This window comes from Mirounga leonina, unplaced genomic scaffold (assembly GCF_011800145.1).
Source record: "Mirounga leonina isolate KUSES-001 unplaced genomic scaffold, KU_Mleo_1.0 Mir_101414, whole genome shotgun sequence".
Classification (NCBI taxonomy): Eukaryota; Metazoa; Chordata; class Mammalia; order Carnivora; family Phocidae; genus Mirounga; species Mirounga leonina.
In genome coordinates this window covers 2,418,442-2,427,350 of record NW_023270121.1, presented here as the reverse complement: position 1 = coordinate 2,427,350, position 8,909 = coordinate 2,418,442, and positions in this window count along the sequence as shown.

The window sequence follows — 8,909 nt, the reverse complement described above, 5'->3', positions numbered from 1 at the left end:
CACCCAAGACAAGCCTCATATAGAAGTTCCCTTGCTTATTAAAACTGCCTCCTGCCAAACTAGGGCCGTCTGCTGCTTCAGTCTCTCCATGCCCCTGGTATATGGGAGCCAGTTCCAAATTTCACCCAGGAAACTCCCAAGGCTCGAACCAACATGAGTCCATATCAATAAATTTGGCCTGATCCAACTTTATGTTCTTTCCAGCATTATCCCATACTCTGAGTACACATTCCCACAATTTCACTGGATTTAGGCATGTATAAATTTGGAGTAGAGTGCACCTCCCCATGGATCACACTTTATACCACATCTTTAGAGGCCTGCTGGGACTTGAGTCTAGTTATAGAAGCAGTGAGGGATGATGAGAATGGATCCTGAGAAGTCTCAGTATTGTCTTGCATGGTAACTACCTATAGGGAAGCCATTACCATTTCCTCAAGCAATGCAGTGTTAATCCCCATAGACAGGTGGAGGGGCCCATACTGCTGTGAGTAGGGAGGTGGCTGCTACTGAGGGTAGGGAGGCCACTTCTGCTATAGTTGAGGGAAATACTTTTCCTGGGGCTGGGCAGGTCAAGTCTGCTGGGGGTGGGGAGGCTGCTTCCACTGGGAGTGGGAAGACCTCTTCCACTAGCAAAGAAGATTCTTCGGAATTTAGAAGCTCAATGTCCCCAGCCTCATCAAGATCTTCCTACACATCCTCATCCCAATTTACAGAAACCCATTCTCTCCCAATCAATGCCCTTAGTTTAACAGAAGATATCCTGCAAGGTTGAGAGTTAAACTTATGTTGTAACTCAGCCAGTTACAAGGTGAGATTTTGTATTTGATTTTCAGCCATTTCAACCCTGCAGCTATGAGGTAAGACTCTCCTTCAAGGCATACATAACACTCTTAGGTCATTTATGTGGCACTTGAGCTGGGAATTAAAATTCCTGACCTCATTCTTTTCTTTCACCACTCTGTCCAGCAACATTAGGAGCAACCAACCAATGTCATTACATACCTTAGTTTAAAAAAAAAAATGTTGAAAAGTATCATATTCTGAGTCACTTAGCTCCTTGCTTCTTATGAGTGGTTGATTAGGAGTATCTGATGCAAAGACTGCATATCTCTATGAACAGTTTCCACCATGGACTATCAGTGTTCTCTTTCAAATGGAAATAGTCATTAGTGTCTTTAAATCTAATCAGATTAGAGAGACAATTCCAGAAACAATAGAACCAAATCAGAAAACATCCTTAAATTTCTATTCCTCGGGGCACCTGGGTGGCTCAGTTGGTTAAGCTTCTGCCTTTGGCTCAGGTCATGATCCCAGTGTCCTGGGATCGAGCCCCACATCGGGCTCCCTGCTCCACGGGAAGCCTGCTTCTCCCTCTCCCACTCCCCCTGCTTGTGTTCCCTCTCCCACTGTGTCTCTCTCTGTCAAAAAATAAATTAAAGTCTTAAAAAAAAATTTCTATTCCTCTAGAACCACTCTTGGTACCAATATCTGTACTGGTCAAGATTTGGCCAGAAACAGAATAAAATGCATACAGATAATGACACAGGGAGAGAGACAGACAGAGAGGAAGGGAGAAAGGAAGAGAAAGAAGAGAAAAGAAGAGAGAAGAGAGATTTATTACAGGAATTGGATCACACAGTCATGGAGGCTGAAAAAACCTACTTTTGGATATATGCACCCCCATCTTCATTACAGCATTCCTTACAATAGCCAAGACATGAAAGCCACCTAAGTGTCCACCAATGGATAAAGAAAATGTGGTAAATACAGAGCAATTCCTCCTGAAGGAGAACCAAGGGCTGACTGAACAGCAAAACAAAGGATAAAGGGACCACACACAGAATGGCAGGAGAGATGGGGGCACAGACACGTTAACAATGAAAATCCCACCCCCGATGCTGCAGACTGCAGGGGAGAGGGAAGGTACTGTGGAAGCAGGAGCAGATTCAGTTGCCCTGGAACAGAGACAAAAGATGCAATTTAAAAGGACAGCAGCAATGAAAAGGAACTAAGCCTCCTCCAAATGGTGGGGGGCCGTTGGAACTCTCTTAGGTGGGGGCTAGCCAGCACCACCTTTTACATCCCCCCTCCACCTTTTAAGTGCAGACAGAAGCAGGGTCCAGGTGCCCTAGTGGGCCCACTGCCATAACAATCCCCACGCCCCTAGAATTCACCAGCCCCAGACACCTTGGAACACAGGGGAAAAAAAAAAAAAAAAAAAAAGCTGTGGTTTCAAAGAGCACCTGAGGGACGCCTGGGTGGCTCAGTCGGTTAAGCGTCTGCCTTCGGCTCAGGTCATGATCCTAGGGTCCTGAGATCGAGCCCCGTATCAGGCTCCCTGCTCAGTGGGGCGTCTGCTTCTCCCTCTCCCACTCCCCCCCTGCTTGTGTGTGCTCTCTAAGGAAATAAAATCTTTAAAAAATAATAAAAGAGCAACTGAAATATCAAGGAACAAGTCCTAAAACTCAAACAGCAGGGGAGCCACAGGAACTCTCTGAAATCAAAGGGACTGGTGGCACCACTGTTTCCATTCCCCCTCCACCTTCACAGTGAAGATGGGAACAAGGTCTAGGCACCCGAGCCACCTGCTGCCTCAACAAGCAGTGGCCCCTAGCCAGCACCAGCCCCAGCTTACCCCCAAGGTGGCCCCACTGCCTCAAACCACCCTGAGCACTGGCCATCCCACCAAGACCATCCCAGCAGGACACACACTGGGACACTCCCAGACAGTGACCACCACAGCTACAGCCAACTGACCAAGGCAACACAAGTACAAAGAATCCTAAAGCATCCGGGCCCACACCTAATTCAGCTCCAGACAACCTGCCAGGTCAATCACTGCGTGAAGCACCGTAAAACCTCCCAGCCCACACCCACCTCAGCTCTAGTTACCCACCAGGGGCCCCATTCATCGAACATCACAAAGCCTCCCAGGATACAGCCACTTCAGCTCCAACCATCCTGCCAGTGTGTCCCATGTACACAGTACCATGAAAGCACTCAGCCTGCACCCACACTTTGGATCTTGCGATCTTGCCAGTGTCCACTGTGTGGCACACCCCAGGACCCCATGGCCCATGCCCGCTTCAGCTCCAGATGCCCTGTTAGGGCACCCACTGAGTGGAATGCCCCAGGATCCCCAGGTTGCACCCACTACAGCTCCAGCCACCCAGCCAAAGCAACCAGGTACACATAATCTATACAGGGATGTCCCTACACAAGACCACTCCTTCAATTCTAGAAGTAGCTAGTCTGCATAATTCACAGAAAACAACACAAAAATTCAGGGGCGCCTGGGTGGCTCAGATGGTTAAGCATCTGCCTTCGGCTCAGGTCATGATTCTGGGGCCCTGGGATTGAGCCCCACATCGGACTCCCTGCTGAGAAGGGAGCCTGCTTCTCCCTCTCCCTCTGCCTGCCACTCCCCCGGCTTGTACTCTCTCTCTAATAGAAAAGTTAAAAAAAAAAAAGAAAAAAAAAAACACAAAAAGTCAAACAAAATAAGGAGAGAGAGGAATATGCTCTAAATGATAGAACAAAATAAAACCTTAGAAAAAGAACTAAATGAAATGGAGATAAGCAATCTACCTGTAATTGTAATGTAACAGTAATGGCCATAAAGAAATTCACTGGATGTGAAAGAAGAGTAGATGAACTCGGTGAGAATTTCCACAGAGAGAGAAAATATAAAAAGAACCAATCACACCTGAAAAATATAACTGAGATGAAAAATACACCAGAGGAAATCAATAGCAGATTAAAAGATAAGGGGGAACAGGAGGTGCCTGGGTGGTTCAGTCGGTTAAGTCTCTGCCTTCAGCTCAGGTCTTGATCTCAGGGTCCTGGGATTGAGCCCCACATCAGGTTCTCCACTCAGCGGTGATCTGCTTCTCCCTCTCCCTCTGTGATCTCTCTCACTTTCGCTCTCTCTCAAATAAATAAATAAAATCTTTAAAAAAAATAAAAGATAAAGAGGAACAGATTAGTGATCTAGAGGCTGGGTAGTGGAAACCACCCAAGCAACACTACAAAAAAAGAAAAGAATTTTAAAAAACAAGGATAGATTAAGGGACTTCTGGGAAACATCAAGCATACTAACATTCACATCACAGGGGTCCCAGAAGGAGAAGATAGAAAGGGGCAAAAAACTTAACTTGAAGAAATAATAGCTAAAATTTCCCTAACCTGGTAAAGAAAACAGACATCCATATCCCAGAAGCAGAGATGCTCAAATAAGATGAATCCAACGAGATCCACACCAAGACATGTAATTATGAAAAATATCAAAACTAAAACATGAGGAGAAAATCTTGAAAAACTCAAGAGAAAAGAAAACTTATATACAAGGATATCCCACAAGGTTATCAACTGATTTTTCAGCAGAAAGTTCGCTGGTCAGAAGGGAATAACATGATATATTCAAAGGGCTGAAAAGAAAGAACCTACAACCCAGAATACTCTACCCAGCAAGGTTATCCTTAAGAATTCAAAGAGAGAGGATGCCTGGGTGGCTCATTCAGTTACACGTCTGCCTTCGGCTCAGGTCATGATCCCAGGGTCCTGGGATCGCGTCCCACATCAGGCTCCCTGCTCAGTGGGGAGTCTGCTTCTGCCTCTCCTTCTACCCCTCCTCCCTGCTGGTGCTCTCTCTCTCTCAAATAAATAAATAAAATCTTAAAAAAAAGAATTGAAAGAGAAAGAGTTACCCAGAAAAACAAGAGTTAAAGGAGTTCATCACCACTAAACTTTCATTATAAAAACTGTTAAAGGGACTTCTTTAAGCAGAAAACAAAAGGCAATAATTAGAAGTAAAATTATGAAAGAAAAAAGATTCACAAGTAAAAGCATACATACAGGAAGGATGATAGATCAATCAATTATAAAACTAGTATGAAGGGCAAAAGACAAAAGTAATAAAATCAATTATACCTAAAAAAATCAGGTAAGGGACTCACAAAATAAAAAGACATAAAATATAACATCATATACATAAAACGTGAAGGGAGAGTAAAAAATGAAACAGACTCTTAACTATAGAAAACAAAGCTATGGTTAGCAGAGGAGGATGGGGGATGGGTGAAATAGGTGATGGGGATTAAGGACAACTCGTGCACTTGTGATGAGCACCAGGTGATGTATGGAATTTATGAATCACTATATTATACACCTGAAACTAATATAATATGTATGTTAACTATCCTGGAATTAAAATTTTTTTAAATGAAGGTCATTTAAAATGTGTTCAAATTTAAAGAACCATCAACTTATTACAGAATATTATAAACTCAGGATATCATATATAAACCTCATTATAACCACAAACCAAAACCTATAATAGATATGCAAAAAACAGAAAGGAATCCAAGTGTACCACTAAAGAAACTCATCAATCACAAGGGAAAAGAGTAAGAGAAGGTACAGAGAAGAACAACAAAACATCCAGAAAAGAGGGAATAAAATGGCATAACTACATACCTATCAATAATTACTTTAAATGTAAATGGTTTAAGTACTCCACTAAAAACAAATAGGGTTACTGAATGAAAAAAAAAAGCAAGATCCATCTATAAGATGCCTAGAAAAGACTTTAAACTGAACAACACGTAATAGACTGAAAGTGAAAGGATGTAAAAACATAATTCTGTGCAAATGGTAGTGAGGAAAAAATTGTACAGCTAGCAATACTTAGATCAGACAAAACAGACTTTAAAACAAAGACTAAGAGGATGGGAAGATGGTGGAGTAGGAGGGCCCTAAGCTTGCCTCCTCCCACGGATACTAGATAACACTCATATTAGTGTAAATAACCCAGAAAATGACACAAAAACTAACAGAACAGACTCCACAACTAAAGACAGAGAAGAAGCCTCATAGAAAAAGGGAGGAAGGGAGGAGACGCAGTCTGGGAGTGAAACGGACTGTGGAAGTCCACAGTTGGAAGGGAGCTGGGGGCACAGAGAAGAGCAAGAAACATAATGTAACACTGTGGAGTACACTCGGGGAAGAAGAATCCCCATAATACATGGTTTTGAAAGGAAGAGCGGCCAAATTTCGTAAGTTGTTACAATGAGCGAAACTAAAGACCTGGAATTTTTTTTTTAAGATTATTTATTTATTTATTTGAGAGAGAGAGACAGACAGACAGAGATAGCAACAGAGATCAAGAGCAAGTGGGGAGGAGAGGGAGAAGCAGGCTCCCCGCTGAGCAGGGAGCCCAATGCGGGGTTCGATCCCAGGACCTGGGATCATGACCTGAGCCGAAGGCAGATACTTAACCGACTGAGCCACCCAGGCGCCCCTAAAGACCTGGAATGTTAAAAATCAGTGAGCTCTGCTCTAGAAGAGCACAGAAGATAAGAAGCTGAGCCTCACCCTTAAAGAAACAGCATGACAAAGAACCTGCAGAGCTACAGCCTATGGGGCACATGGAAGGGAGAGTGATTTATCTCAGAGCTTGTGCTGGAGAAGCAGGGATCACAAGGAGACCCCTGGAGGAACAAAGGAGTGGGAAGGTGCCATGTCCATTCCTCGCCCCTCAGCATAAACACACAGCCACCTACAGGAACCAGTGTGGTGCCAACACTCCTCCCTAACTTGCTTATACAAACCCTACCCCCTCAACTGACAGATCCACCCTTTTGAGTCATGCTGTCCTCAATCTCTTGCTAAAGGGCCCCTCCCAGAAGACACAGACAAACACTGTCAGTCTCCCATCCCACATCTCTGTGGGGCCTCAACTCTGGTGACGGCTACAACAGCAGCAACTGCCACTACAGTAGCAGGCCCTACTGAAGCCTGAGGCATGCCTTGTTAAGGCTGCACACATGACCCACATGTGCAGATCCCCCTAGCCAGCCCAGTCCCAGCAGCGGGTCTCATTTCAAAAGCAGAACAGCGTGTAACTTGTTAAAATGAACCCAACACAAGCCAGGGACAAAACACGACTCACAACAAAGACAGCCACTGCACACAACTTGACTGAATGAAAACGTGTCCAGGACAAAACAGAGAACACACAACACACATAGGAGACACCACTGAGGTGCCAGGTCCTGGGGGACAGGGACATTGCACTGTGGGGCACTACAGGACCTCTTCTTTGTAAGGCCATTATCTTCAAGAGCAGGAGACATAGGTGACTTGCCTAACACAAAGAAACAGACACAGAGAGTTACGCAAAATGAGGAGACACAGGAATATGTCCCAAATGAAAGAACAGGAGAAAAAAAAAAACAGCAAGGAACCTAAGCAAAACAGATATAAGTAGTACGCCTGATAGAGAGTTTAAAGTAATGATCATAAACTCACTGGACTTTAGAAAAGAGTGGAGGACATCAGTGAGACCCTTAACGAACAGAAAAAAAAGAGCCAATCCGAGATGAAGAACATAATAAATGAAATTAAAAATGGGAGAGTCCTGGGATCAAGCCCTGCATCAGGCTCCCTGCTCAGCAAGAAGCCTGCTTCTCCTTCTCCCACTCCCCCTGCTTGTGTTCCCTCTCTTGCTATGTCTCTCTCTGTCAAATAAATAAATAAAATCTTAAAAATAAATCAAATCAAATAAAAAATAAGACAATAATGTCCACTCTCGCCAGTTTTATGAAACATAATAGTGGAAATCCTAGCAGTAGCAATCATAAAAAACAACAAAAAGCATCCAAACAGGTAAGGAAGAAGTTAAACAGTCACTATCTGCAGATAACATGATACTATATAGAAAAAACCCTAAACACTCCACCAAAAAACTATTAGAACTAATAAATGAATTCAGTAAAGGTGACAGACACAAAATTAATATAAAGAAATCTGCACCATTTCCACACACTAATAATGAATCAGCAGAAAGAGAATTAAGAAAACAACCACATTTACAACTGCACCAAAAAGAATAAAATACCTAGGAATAAATTTAACTAAGAAGGTAAAAGACCAGTACTCTGAGAATTATAAAACACTGATGTAAGAAATTGAAAAGAAGGGGCGCCTGGGTGGCTCAGTTGTTAAGCGTCTGCCTTCGGCTCAGGTCATGGTCCCAGGGTCCTGGGATCGAGCCCCGCATCAGGCTTCCTGCTCAGCGGGAAGCCTGCTTCTCCCTCTCCCACTCCCCCTGCTTGTGTTCCTCCTCTCGCTGTATCTCTCTCTGTCAAATAAATAAAATCTTTAAAAAAAATTTGAAAAGAACACAAACAAATGGAAAGATATACATGCTCATGGATCAGAAGAATTAATATTGTTAAAATGTCCATACTACCCAAGGTAATCCTCAGATTCAATACAATCCCTATCAAAACATCAATAGTATTTTTCACAGAACTAGAAAAAATAATGGTGAAATTTATATGGAATCACAAAAGATGCCAAATAGCCAAAGCAATCTTGAGAAAGAACAAGAAAGTTGGAGGTATACAATGCCAGATTTCAAGATATACTACAAAGCTAAAATGATCAAAACAGTATGGCACTGGTACAAAACAGACATATAGATCAATAGAACAGAACAGAGAGCCCAGAAATAAACCCTCACTTATATAGTTCAATCAATCTATGACAAATGAGGCAAGAATACATAATGGCAGAAAAGACAGTCTATCCAATAAATGGTGCTGGGAAAACTGGACAGCTACATGTAAAAGAATAAAACTAGACCACTTTCTTATAAAGCCAAAACGGATTAAAGACCTAAATGTCAAACCTGACACCATAAAACTCCAAAAAGAAAACTCCAAAAAGAAAATGTAGCACCATTTTTCTGGACAGTTCTCCTCAGGCAAGGGAAACAAAAGCAAAAATAAACTATTAGGACTACACCAAAAAGAAAGCTTTTTCACAACAAAAAAGCCATCAACAAACAAAAAGGATACTACTGAAGATATCTGTAAATGACAGATCTGATAAGAGGTTAATAT